This window comes from Sinocyclocheilus rhinocerous, unplaced genomic scaffold (genome assembly GCF_001515625.1).
Source record: "Sinocyclocheilus rhinocerous isolate Xijiao unplaced genomic scaffold, SAMN03320098_v1.1 scaffold2126, whole genome shotgun sequence".
Classification (NCBI taxonomy): Eukaryota; Metazoa; Chordata; class Actinopteri; order Cypriniformes; family Cyprinidae; genus Sinocyclocheilus; species Sinocyclocheilus rhinocerous.
This window is the reverse complement of record NW_015639773.1, coordinates 560994-575244: the sequence shown is the minus strand read 5'-3', so window position 1 is coordinate 575244 and position 14251 is coordinate 560994.

The following is a 14251-nucleotide window of genomic DNA, read 5'->3' as shown; positions in this document are numbered from 1 at the left end:
AATAAATATATAAATAAATATATATATATATATATTTATTTATTTATCTTCCTTTTCCTCACCATCAACCTGAAGATCCAACAGTCAACGGAGCCAGCCAACTGTTGTGGAACATTCCAAAATAATAGAATATCATTCAGTTACTCCTGGAATAAGAATATGAAAACACATCATTTGTATTAGTAGCTTTGTTTTATGAAAGCCTTATAAATCTCACCTTGTTTTTGATCAGCTACCTCATCTCTCTATCATCTGATTAAATCGTTATAAAAAATGCTGACTTGACATCAACGTATTAAAACTTTGAAATGATCCAAAACACGACGTGGCGCTATGCTTAGTAAGGTAACTTTTGCTCCGCCCACTTCCGGCTTGACGCTGCTGACCTGGCGCTGCTATTCAATCTGTTTAAAAATACGATGTATAATATTCGACAGGCAATTTTCAGTTCATTTTATTTCACTCTACAAATTCGCTTCCACAAATTCAGTGGTTCAAATTCGGCAGAAAGTTCCTTATTGCACATCCGCACTTCCGCAGTAGAGTATGCACGATCACGATCTGCTGTTAGTCGCTCACCAGCAGGTGGCGCAAGTGGGTGTTGATGAAGACCAAAGCAACAGGTAGAGCAAGTCATTCAGTCACAAAAACTGATTTGCAGAAATGGGGCAAGCGGTAAGTAGAATTTATGATTATCAGGGCCAGTATGTATATGCAGCAAAGCTGATTAAATGACTCAAAAGCGGTCCCCGTGGAGCACATATAATGCCGAGTTCACACTGCACGATTTTAGCCCGATTTTTCTCACGCAGTGTGAAAACAACGGCAATCCGACGAGTTTGAAAATCGTGCAGTGTGAACTCGGCATATGGCTTGTGTGACTCTGAGTTGTAATACTGGGGTTTCCCTCGTATGTCACACTCCAGGATTCCCCAGCACACCTCAATGAACTAATACAGTGACATAAACAAGACCTCAGATCTCAGTATACACATTAATGATGATGCAAACTATACAGGCAAACAGATGTAGTCAGAATATAAGCGTTACGCGCAAAGTTTCCCTCAGAAATCTGTTACAAAGAAAACGCTTCAGGCAGTTCAGTGGACTAACACAATGATGGCTAAAAGACCAAACTCAGAATACACCTTACTGATGATGCAAACTATATACAGGCAAGCAGATGAGTCCAGAATATTAACACAAACCATAAAGTTTCACCTAAACCTTTTTCTCCCATAGAAAACCAAGCGCAGTAAAGTTAGTTTTAGGTTTGATATTCGCTGCATATTCGACTAGGCTGCTTTAGGGATCGTCTGCAAATTTACACGCAATCGCGATGGTGACATGGTGTGCCCATTGTCAGCAACACCGTCATAATTTTTCACCATAATTAGTATGGTGACCCATACTCGGAATTAGTGCTCTGCATTTAACCCATCCAAAGTGCACACACACAGCAGTGAACACACACACACCGTGAACACACACCCGGAGCAGTGGGCAGCCATTTTTTGCTGCGGTGCCCGGGGAGCAGTTGGGGGTTCGGTGCCTTGCTCAAGGGCACCTCAGTCGTGGTATTGAAGGTGGGAGAGAGCGCTGTACATTCACTCCCCCACCTACAATCCCTGCCGGTATGAGACTCGAACCCGCAACCTATTAGGCCACGACTTCCCCCTAAAAATACTGTCATCATACTCACTCAGCCTAGTCTCTCTAATCTGACACACTCAGTTCAGTTCATGGACAAGCTGATGATCTGAATCATGTGTGAAATAAGAGAGACTAGCAAAATGTGCAGAGCGAGGATCCCCCCAGGACCAGGATTAAGAACCACTGGGTTAGAGTGTAAAAATGAACAACCAGGCTCAGCTCAAAGATTGTTAATATGATCTATTTACATATGTGTAATGCAAGCCATGTTCATTGAATAATATTACTTTAATCTTTCCTCCCCCATGCTTAATTTGGCTTAAATATATTTAGTGCTTTTGAACTGAACTGAGAGCAGTTTATGCTCTGCCTCAAATTGACCTCAACAGTATAGGCCCATCAGGAGAAGATTCCTTCTCAAGGGCTCTTTATGTTTACATATTCTTTTATCCAAATCAACTTTAACATAGCCTATACATTTTTAGTCATGTTCATGCATTACCTGAGATTGAACCCATGAGTCTGGCGTTGCTATCACCTTACTTTACTGATTGAGCTACAGTAATGCTCTTCAGCAGACTTTCTCCTGAGCTGCTGCTGCCTCATTAATGCTGTTAATCTAGAAAATGCAACTGCATTAATGCATATTTTGGTTCTAAACCTTGAATTATAAAACAGTTAGTTCCAGTCCTTGATTCTGATTGGTCAACAGCTGTGTTTTATTCACAATAAAGCATGGCTACGACCGCTTCACCCAACGGTTCTGTGTATCACTGCGCAACACCCTTAGCAACATAAACAATCTATAGCCTCAAAACTGTTCCATGTATTATGTATTTCATCAACATTTGTTATTTATTTAATGAAGTATGGCATTATGTTGCATCATTCACCTTTTGTTTTGAGACCACGCCCTTCCCCCCGTCAAAGAAACTCTTCTCATGTGGGAGATCCGACGTTTTCTCATGCTGAGAGATAAGCAGATGTATGTGTGTGAAAAATATCATATGGTGTTAAGAAATGAAAGACACAGCAGATGAGAACAGTTCCTATTCTCTGTTTTTCTTTGAGCTTCATCAGATGAGGCATGTTACATAGGAACATTCTCACCATTTACTGCTGTCAGGAACTATTTTTTAGCGAAAGGACAGCATTTAACGAACAAAAATGCAACATATCAATATATACATTTTTGGTTTTTAATATTTTTTTATTGTGTGGTAACCGTTTTATAAAAGTAATAGACCCCTTGAAGCCGTGGTTTACAGTGAATTTATAACAGCTCCGTGTCGTGCCTAACAACGCCCCTTAGCTGTTATAAATTCACTGTAAACTATGGCTTCATGGGGCTTATTGCTTTATTTAATTGTATTTATTTAACCTACTATTAAAATTTAACTGAAAATTGAATTATTCATTTACACAATTAACAGAAATCGTATGAATAGTTTGCTGCCTGACCAGTTTATATGACAAACCTAGTTGACACCCCTCATTCTGCTCTTGCCCCCCTTTGCCATCCAAATTATAAAATCCTGTAGACGCCCCTGGCACTCGGTGCCTGAATTCGCTCGCTCAGGTGAACCACAGTACGTCTCTGCCATCTTTCATTTCCTGCTCAAATAAAATGACATGAAAGATGATGGCTGTTCCAGATGATATCCCTGTCTTGCTCTTCCCCTCTCTTCAGACACATTTGATTAAACCCATCTTCTGTCCCTGAAGCATGTGGTGGAGAGGACAATGCCCATCAGAACCATCAGCCACAGGGAGACTGAGAGGGGCCGGTTGCTAGGAGAACATCAAATTCCAGACTCATCTTTGTAGAAGCTGCTGTTGATGCATTCCTGGGATAACTGGAGTAAACAGACATGAAAGTGAAGCACTAATGATTTACAGCCACTCTGATGTGTCATGAGTAATTATTCACTCACCCACATTCTCAATCAATCATACAATATCACTGGTGAGCTGCCAGATTTGTGAAAGTCACAAACCTGATTTTCACAAATCTGTTACCTGAGGTTAAGAGTCTTGATTATCCCTAAAAGCTTGCTGTATCATATTTAATACTCACATTTCTAAGTCATCTAAATATCATCGTGATCAAACTTTGCTGAAAAACCTGTTGTACACAATCTATAACATGCCTTCAGTCATCTGGTTTATACTTCTTTAGCAAGTAAAAGCCATAATTGTAAGAACATTCAGCTTCAGCTCGTGGTTCATGTGTCTTTTTGGTGTGAAAATAATCATTTTTATTAAGTAAACATAAGAATAACTTTTATATTATTAGTAATATTTCAAGATGAATGCTTACTGGATTGAACAATATATATTATATCCTCTTGACTACCAGAAAATGTTTTGTGAATTTAGTAGTTTTTCATGTCATTACATTGTTTAGAGCGTAAGAAAAAAAAAAAGGAAAAAGAACATTTTTGAAAAATGATATTTTATTCATATGTTGTGCTATGTCCTCTATAGAGGACATCGGGACTCAAATTTTTTTTTTAAATAAAAAGACATAAATAGACATGAAAAGGCAAAAACAGTGGGATTTTTTAAAATCACCATTCAGTTTTTATTTTTTATATTTTTTAACATGCTTGAAGTCCTGGTATCCTCTACAGTGGACATATGTAAGAAATCAATGTCCTGTTTCATAACAGAATGTCATATTTTGATTTGAAAACTCCATAACATTTTCCTGAGATGTTGATTTATGACAAACCATTTGAAAATTAGTCCGATTTAAATGATAATTACAAAATATTATCATATTTCCATAAGGGTGTTAAATTTGATCACTAAAAGTAGTGTCAGCCATTTTTAAAGACCAAGGCGAGCGAGTGGTCATGGTTAAACGGGATAAAAAGCCCTGAATGTGCTCTGTACAGGACATCCAGACTTAAAACTGTGACATGTAAGGTCTCAAGAGAAATTTGCTAAAATATAATGTCCTCTACAGAGGACAAAACTCCACAGCTGGGTGTCAGGAGGATATATTTGTAAAATATGTTTTTATATTATATTATCTTATATTAAAGGGGTCATATGATGCGATTTCAATTTTTCCTTTCCACGCTTGAGGTATTCGGCCAATCACAACGCACTGGATAGCTGGCCAATCAGAGCACACCTCGCTTTTTCAGACCGATGAGCTTTGTAAAAATCGACGTGTTTCAGAAAGGCGGGGCATAGAGGAGAAACAATAATGTACAGTATGTGGAAAATAGTGTTTTTTTTTTTTACCTTAAACCGCATAAACACATTTCATTACACCATATACACAAAATAATTTTCTTTTTAGCAGCATCATATAACCGCTTTAAATATTTAGATTTGTGAGTGTGGAGATTACAAGTATTTTGACCTTGTGTTCATTTGCTAACAAGCCAGTTTTAAGCCAATATTAATAAAAATTCATTTAAATAAAGCTTTCTGTCTCTGTTTTGTCTGTTAATTGGTTGTCTGCTATTTTCAGAGGACAGTGTGACAATGTGCCCACACTGCAGGTGAGATGTGCACATACTGTCGTTAATTTATAATGGAATGAATTTGTTGCACCACTCAATTGTTGCACAATCACAACGTCATGTTGCTGTGTGTTGAAATCATTTGACATGAAATGCTTGGCATAATGGTTGATTTATTACTGTCTGTAAATATCTCTTGCCTGTAATTTAGTGCAGTGCTTCCTACTTGCCATTCTGCGCCACAGTTTCCTAAAGGATTCAAATGTGTTAAAAATGACAATAAACCTCAATTTGACTTGAAGTAATGGCCTAAAAGTAAGAATCTAACTCCCTTGAAGAAATCCCTTCAGGGATATCCCTCGGTCCAGCCTCTTCAGGGGTTTCATGCGCTGAGCTTTAAGCTCAATGTACCCTGCTAAAAAGACACGTTTTTACCAGATGGGTCATTTGCTGGTTTAGTCTGTGTCTTCAGTCTGACAAGTGCATAAAACCACTCTAAAGCCATCAAATGAGACAGGCCAGGGGCGCAAAAATAGGGTAGGCTATGCAGTATATGTAGTGCATAAGGGCGCCCACGAGGGATCATTCTGTGAAAATCTTCTTTAATAAAACGTTATAATCACAAGCTTATTTGTTAAAAAATTATAAAAAGAAACATGTTTATTGTTTTCATTGTAAGTCATTAATCAATATGAATCATTGTTGCCTGAGAAGGCAAAGTGATATCAGTCCATTTTCATGTATCGCTGTATCGGTCAAAAAAAAATGGCATATGTATGTTTGTGAATGGGCTTTTGATTTACATTCGAGAGTTAACGGGTGCAAATTAGTCACCTTTCGCCAAAAGTCGGCATTTTAAATTTAAAACTGATCATTTGTGTGATTCCTGTAGGCCTAGATGAGCTTTCTCTCTCTAGCTACTTCTTTCTTCAGTACATAACAGTGCTGAACTTTCATAAAAAGTGATTTTTAAATGTTATAATAGTGATTTTACAAAGCCTATAAATCAAGAAGAAAAAAAGTGACATCTTTGTCACTTAACCCCTGATGAGTTTTGCATGCAATGTTTGCAGCGTGCAATCAAACATGAAATCAGAAACAATTGGATGTGTGAGCCAACACTGATCGTGCATACCCCCCAGCAGTTGTGCCCCTGAGACAGACAAAAGAGGAGAGAAAGAAACATGTGCATAACTTCAACACTCTCTGCTCCCCAAAACAGATCACGTGGACTTTATACTTGACCTCCAGACCAAGACAGCTGCTGGCCATAATTACTACCTCCATCTGATTGGTGTAAAGTGGGAGGGACGAGTCTTTTAAGTAATTGAAAATCATCAGCAACGACCATCTTGATGATTTATGTTCTTTAGTTATGCTCTGCAGTTGTGGGGTGTAAATGCATTCCTACATTCCTGCTATTTAGTCATTTTTACTATAATTGGTGGACAACCAACAGAAAACTCTCTAGAACTGCAGTATGCATGCTTACTAAAACGCAGACCAGTGTGATTCAACAGGTGCCTTTTTTTGTATATGAAGGTCGTATTAAAATGGTCTTGCAAAACGTTTTATCTTCATTTAATTTTCTGCTTTTTAAAATGTGTTTTATGAATAGATGTTGTTTTACCAGTCTAAGGTGCATATTTTACATTTTTAAATCTGAAAGTCTATCATAAAATTACACTCTAAAAAATGCTGGGTTGTTTCAACCCAACTTTGGGTCAAATATGGACTAACCCAACTTTTGGGTTAAAAATGTAATTAAAAAATGTAACCCAACAGATGTGAAATAATTACAATTTATTTGTGGAAATCTTTTATATATATATATATATATAATTATGCAAATTACGACTTCAGTTTTGGTGTAATTTTCACCAGAACAAACAAATTTCCCTCTAATAAATTCTCAACACCCCCCCCCTGTAAATCTGACTTGCAAACAGCATACATCATTGTGCATCATTTCCAGTGACTCAAGCAGTATATTTGTGAAATTATGCAACAAGTGATAAAATATTTATAGTGTGCTACCAATGAAATTAGCCGTAGCTATTTCATTCCAAACAGTGTTTCAAATGTCATTTCAGAACAACTGTATGTACTGTATGTTTTAAGAGTTTTTCAAAATGTCCAGAACCAAAAATGCCATTCAAGTTGTTTCTTTGATTGATGGACTGCAAAATGGACATTAAAAGTTCCTTTTGTGTGGATCCTTTTATTTTATCTTTTGAACATTCAAAACCGACTGCTCATTCATTTCAGGCTTCAGATATAGATTGAGTTGAGGTGGGATAACAGGAAATTAACCCGCTGCTCATCATAATGAAATTCTAGCGTCATTGCAGGTTTAAACAAGTACACTTCATTCTCACTTCATCTCTCTTTTCATTTCCATCTTTTTGTCAATCATTTCTCCTATAAGTTCACTCTGACTTACCCCATTTGATCCGTCAGACTGAGTGTTGCTGCATTTCACCCTGTTTCTACATTACGTCCTCTTTCTCTATGCTTTCACAGCAATTCCCAATTCTTACAGTCATTTTCCTCAGATGGATTCACCTGCTCCTGCTGAGATTTGACTGACAGGCTCTTAAGTTCAGATATGTTGCCGACTAAAAGCCCCGTCCCTCCGCGAGCTTCACTTTGAAGATATCTGCATCTGTAAAGTATAGAAAGTACACGGAAATTTAAAAGAACTCTTTGCAAAGTTTTCCGGCACAGCGTAGGCTTATGTAATAGATTTGGGTAGAAATCTAATTCACTCCCCCAACAGCACACAAGAAACATTTTCTGTTAATCTTGCTGCAGAGGAAAAACTTTAAAAGTGATTCTGAGGGCAAGCGGCATTTATTTGAGAATTACATATTTTTTTTTAGCCTCAAACAATGCAGCTGTGCGCCAATCTAATCAACGCCGATAATTCCCTCATTAATCTCATCTCATTAACTGTATCTCATCCCTCTTAACGAGACATTTCTAACAATGGTTATTGTAATACTTACGGGACAAGTGTATCATCATGAGCCTTTATGGTCCCTCAGGAGGAATTTGTTTTACGCGTGTGTATTCATATTCAAATAATAACCAACAAATCCCCAGGGAGAGAGAAATCACAAATGAGATCTCTTTAGTATTTCTTCAACACAGCAATTCTACAATTCAATCTTTAATTTTGCTCCTGAGAAAAAGACCCAATAATCTTACATGTGTTTGCTAGAGTTTCAAAAACTAATGTCTCAAACTGTGCTCTGATATGCCAATATTCCAAAGTCTGCAATGAAAAGTTAATAGGAACTCAAACATTTCTCATCAGATTCTTCCAAGACTAAGTTATGATAAATTATTCATTTTATTAATAGTATTAGTATGATTATGATTCTTTCTCGATTCTGAAGATCAACATGTTTCATTTAATTTTTTTTTATTTTAAGACTGGCCATCAACTTTTTTTAGTTGGTTACATAAAAACTTAGTCTAATCTGTTAGTTTAGTAAGTTAGATTAGTTGAATCTGAAAACTAAGACTGATTACACCTTGGCTAACTGTTGGTCAGACCAGTTTTTAAGACACAGTCTTAACCGATTGTGCAACTGGCCCCTGGTGTAATTATGTAATAAATGCAGTCTTTAGGGTCAAATTTCTTTATTTTGATCATATCGTGTTTAGATCCAAACTAGGAAATGTATCCCTGTACTTCTCTGATTGTTTGAAGGGGTTAATAGACACAGTAGTTTAGAAATAAAATCATGTAGGAGACACACCAGAGATAAAGATGATACTTCAAAGAAATATAATATACTGAGAACTCCACTAGTCCCCTGAGCTATGAATGAGCAACATCTGAGCAAAAAAAAAAAAAACTCCTCATTGCCAGGAAAAAATATCTATCCAGATTTCTCCTTTTAAGTTGTATTTATTCATGCACTGATGGATTCATCTGTCTGATGAAAGACAGCTCAGATTGCATCTGAAATTAATTTAAAAAATACTCATTTTTTAAGTTCAGGGGGAAGTTTTGAGTTTTGAAACTCATATAAATGCCTATATCAAACTCTTTTGTCTCAAAGGGAAACTTTGATTCCTCATTTGATACTTTGTTCATAGTTTTTAGATATACATTGTGATATACGTTTCTAATATCTAAAACGTTTCTTAAAAAGCATGCAATGGAAAAATAGCATACACTTTTGGAGTAAATAACAGATATTTCATTTTTGAATGAACTATCCCTATCTCATTTTGAACTAGTCGTACTCTTAGACATGTGTTTCACTGGAGGGGAGATATAGCGTTAGTTTTTTATTTGCTTAGTTATTTAGGGGGGGAAGTCGTGGCCTAATGGTTAGAGAGCCGGACTCGTTGCAGGGATTGTAGGTGGGGGGAGTGAATGTACAGCGCTCTCTTCCTCCTTCAATACCACGACTGAGGTGCCCTTGAGCAAGGCACCGAACCCCCAACTGCTCCCCGGGCGCCGCAGCAAAAAAAGCAGCTGCCCACTGCTCCGGGTGTGTGTGTTCACTGCTGTGTGTGTGCACTTTGGATGGGTTAAATGCAGAGCACTAATTCCAAGTATGGGTCACCATACTTGGCCACATGTCACGTCACTTTCATTTCTAAAGGTGCCAAAACAACAGAGAGATTGCTACTTGATTCATTTATTTTTTTAGTGTTTATCCATTTATCCTTTCAAAACAAGGACACCGCTGTTTTCATGGTTGCTTAGTAAAAAAAAAAAAATAAGCATCTGGATAATTGCAACTGACCTCAAAAATCAGTCATTACAGCTTTTCTCAAATAAAGTATCCAAATAAAGTTTAGTCTTCTCCAGTTCAGGGACGTTTTTTTTTTTTTTTCCAGAAGATGTGCTTCTACACAAGGCGTTTTGTGATCTAAAATCCATCTATCTGCATCTAAACATTGAGATTATAACAAAAAGTTTAGGATAGGAGCTATGATTGAATATGACTTGAAGTTTTAACAACAATCTAGTAAGATAAATGATCATCTGTTAATGATTTAAATAGTTATCTTGTGTCAGCTGGCAGCAAGGGGTCGGCAAGTCCGCAACTAATTTTCATGATGGATGGTGGATTTCAATTACTCTTAATCTGTAAAGTGAGAAGAGACAACCAACGGCTGTGATTTATTGCATCAGAAATGTCCGAGACACAATCAGGATAGCAATCTATAATTGTATAATTGAGAAGAGGAGCTCGCCTTATCCGCCCCCACAGAGTCCCACAAAAAACTTTTTATGCTCTAGTCTTTGCGAAAACATCATCAACCGGTTCTTTAAAGCAAAAGGTACTTCTTTTGAATAAGTTACTTAATGACGTTAAGAAGTAGTGATGGGCACTTTCTAAACATTGCTTCATGAAGCTTTGAAACTTTTGCGAATCATTTGTTTCGAACTAGAAATTCAGAGTGCGTATCAAACTGGCATAGTCATATCATTTCAGTAAACAAAGCTTTATGTCATAACTGTTTTTAATAAATAATACATTTGTAGACATTTTAGTGACACATTTGCATGACAAAAAGGAAGAGTTGTAGATAATAGTCTCATATTGGCCTGATTAACCGAGTTTTGCATAAAGCAAACAAAACAAGCGCTACAATTCAGGGCGTTTACATGACACCAAAAAAAATTAAAAAAAACTACTTATGTGTTTTATGTGTTGGCCATTCATTCACACAACAATGCTGTTTTGGGGGCCAGAAAATGCATCTTTTGAAAACACGTTTCAAAGTGCAAGTTTTTGAAAACGATATCATTATCATCTGTGTAAATTATAAAAACTTGAATTTGTGAAAACGGTGACTGAACTGAATGGTGTTTAGTCAGTAAGTACTGTATGTGTGCAAACCAGGCGTAAACGCCTAGTGTTTCTTTACAAATTGACATCGCCATCTACTGGCCTGGCATGCATTATACAGCATTTTTAGTCATCTTGGCTGGTCCGTGTGAATAGGAATTGTTTTTTATCAATGTCGTCTGTACACAAAGCTTTTCAAAACGCAAAGGAAAAACTTTTTAGTTTTGTCGTGTAAACTCAACCCTTAATCAGATTTCACCTGAAACTGTAGGTCATCCTGGAACTGTTTTAAAAATAGGCCTATTGTGAATTTGGACATACTCTGTTCACATACTATATGGTAGGGATGTATGTATGCGGTTTCGGATGCAGCCCACATGTACAGCTATAATACTTGTATATAATATTATAATACTTAAAGGTGCAGTAGGAGATCTTGGAAAATGCTAACTTTAGCCTGATAACACTGAAAGCGAACGTCCCACCCTCCCTGCAATCGCCGTCCAAAGCCATGCCCCCTGAACGCATATACGCTCACAGACCAGAATACCAGAGATAACATTACAATAGGCTACATCAGCGGTTCCTAATTCCAGTCCTTGCACCCTCGCATCCAGAATAAATACAGATAAATACATTTAGACCACTTAACTTAATGATAGCTATCATGATGTGACGAGACTTTCAACCAGCATAACAAAAAAAAATTCTGAAGACAATCACCTATTGCACCGTTAACTGTAGGGGGCCCCAAAGTCGTAACAATACACCCATAAAGAACCCATAAACCATAAATGTTAGATCACAAGCTTTTTAGCTCCACAGAACCTCATGAAATCTATACAGTGAAAAATTAGGTTGCAATGAGTCATTATATAAGAGTATGAAGCACATTTCATGAAGCTTTATGCCTTTGCAATTCTTTATTCAAATGTTCACACCATACTAAACGACACGGAAGTTGAAGAATGAAGAATGTGGAGGTTTTTCAATACCGCAGCCAAATTTGGAATATTTCTATAAGTGCATAAATACGATGTTTTGCCAGGTTTGGAATTCTAGCTCCCAGCAGGCACTGAAGATTTTCAGTGATGTCAAATGATGTCAAGCCACTGGCTTATTTCACCAAGGTGTTCTACCAAGTGCTACTGGGAATCTTTTCTGCCTGCTGTCATCAGACTGTACAACGCCTCCTCATCTTCCTCCAGTGCTGACTGTCCTCACAGCAGTCTGGGCTGCTTCCAGTCATGATTAATGACACTGTCTCTGCACCAAGTGTTTGTGCAGTTGAGGACTGAGCACTTTACAGTCATGCTGCTGTTTATGCATGAAATTTCCCCTTGGGGTTCAGTAAAGTTCGATTGAGTCTAGTGAATCACTTTGTTTGGGCATGAATTGATTCACTGAATGTTTGTCTTCTTTTTATACTGAATTTCTGTTTTACAGTTTTGACTGGATGAACTGAAGTATGAAATGACCAGCTGGTGTCTGAACGAACAAACAATATCAACTAAACAACTAAAAAAAAAAAAAAAAGTTTGGGGCCTGTAAGATTGTTTAAAAATATTTTAATACTTTTATTCAGCAAGGATGCATTCAGTTGAAATTTCCCCTTGGGGTTCAGTAAAGTTCGATTGAGTCTAGTGAATCACTTTGTTTGGGCATGAATTGATTCACTGAATGTTTGTCTTCTTTTTATACTGAATTTCTGTTTTACAGTTTTGACTGGATGAACTGAAGTATGAAATGACCAGCTGGTGTCTGAACGAACAAACAATATCAACTAAACAACTAAAAAAAATAAAAAAAATAAAAAAAGTTTGGGGCCTGTAAGATTGTTTAAAAATATTTTAATACTTTTATTCAGCAAGGATGCATTCAATGTATCAAAACATGAAAGAAAAGACATTTATAATGTTCAAAAATATTTCTATTTTCATTCAATTCTGTTCTTTTGAACTTTCTATTCATCAAAGAATCCTGGAAATAAAGTATCACGCTGTCCACAAAAATATTAAATATTATTAGGTTACTTCAGTAGCAAATCAGCATATTAGAATGATTTCTGAAGGATCATGTGACACTGAAGACTGGAGTAACGAGGCTGATAATTCAACTTTGCATCACAGATATAAATTATATTTTAAAATATAATCAAACAAAAAAACAGTTATTTTAAATTATAATTATATTTCACAATATTACTGTTTTATCTGTATTTTTGATCAAATAAATGCAGTCTTGGTGAGCAGAAGAGACTTCTGCTTACTGACCCCAAACTTTTGAAAGGTAGTATATGTTTACAGTACACCAAATGCAACAACTACACATTTATAAATCATATAAATGTACAACAATATTTCAGCATAAAAAACTAAAATGCCACTTAAGTCAGTGAATCAGAAGTACAGTAGATTGATTCAGACATTCCACTGCAACTTATGACAATGATAACTCACTCGGCTTTAATGCAATAAAATGTGACAATAAAAACAGCGATGCCATGTTACACTATTTGTTGGAAGACAAAAAGCTTGTTAATGCAATGCTAAATGCAAACAACGGCTAGAAACACAATAACGCCAGGCATCTAGAAATAAAATAAAGACAAAAAGTATGTTCACTACTCAGCTGCAATTTAATATCATTACAATACAGCTGCCATTAAACTTCATTAGCTTCTTGGGGAAATTAAAAAAATCATGAAAATATAAAATAACTGGCAGTATCTTGCAGCTAGAAATCTAGTTTATGAGAAAACAAAAGAGCGCTAGTGAATATAATGACTCTATAATGGCACTTTAATGACAATCAATACCATTGCCCAACATGACCCATTCATCAAAGAAGAGCGAGATGAGTCTGAGGAGACTCTTTCATTAGTTACACACAGCTAAAATACATTACAACACTTACCTGTTCTTAATTAAAAAATGTTCATGCATTGTGTCATAATGCATAATATAGGTTAATAATAAAAGATATCACAATGTGATAATACATTATGTATAGTAAGAGATGATTAAAACCTTACATTACTGGTCAAATATTGGAATAATTAAGATTTTTTGTGTGTTTTTGAAAGAAGTCTTCTATTCTCTTCAAGGCTGCTTTTATGTAATCAAAAATGCAGTAATATTGTGAAATATTATTTCAATTTAAAATAACTGCTTTTTAACGTATTTTAAAATGTAGTTTATTCCTGTGATCCAAAGCTGAATTTTCAGCATCATTACTCCAGTCTTCAGTGTCACATGATCCTTCAGAAATCATTATAATATGCTGATTTGCTGCTCA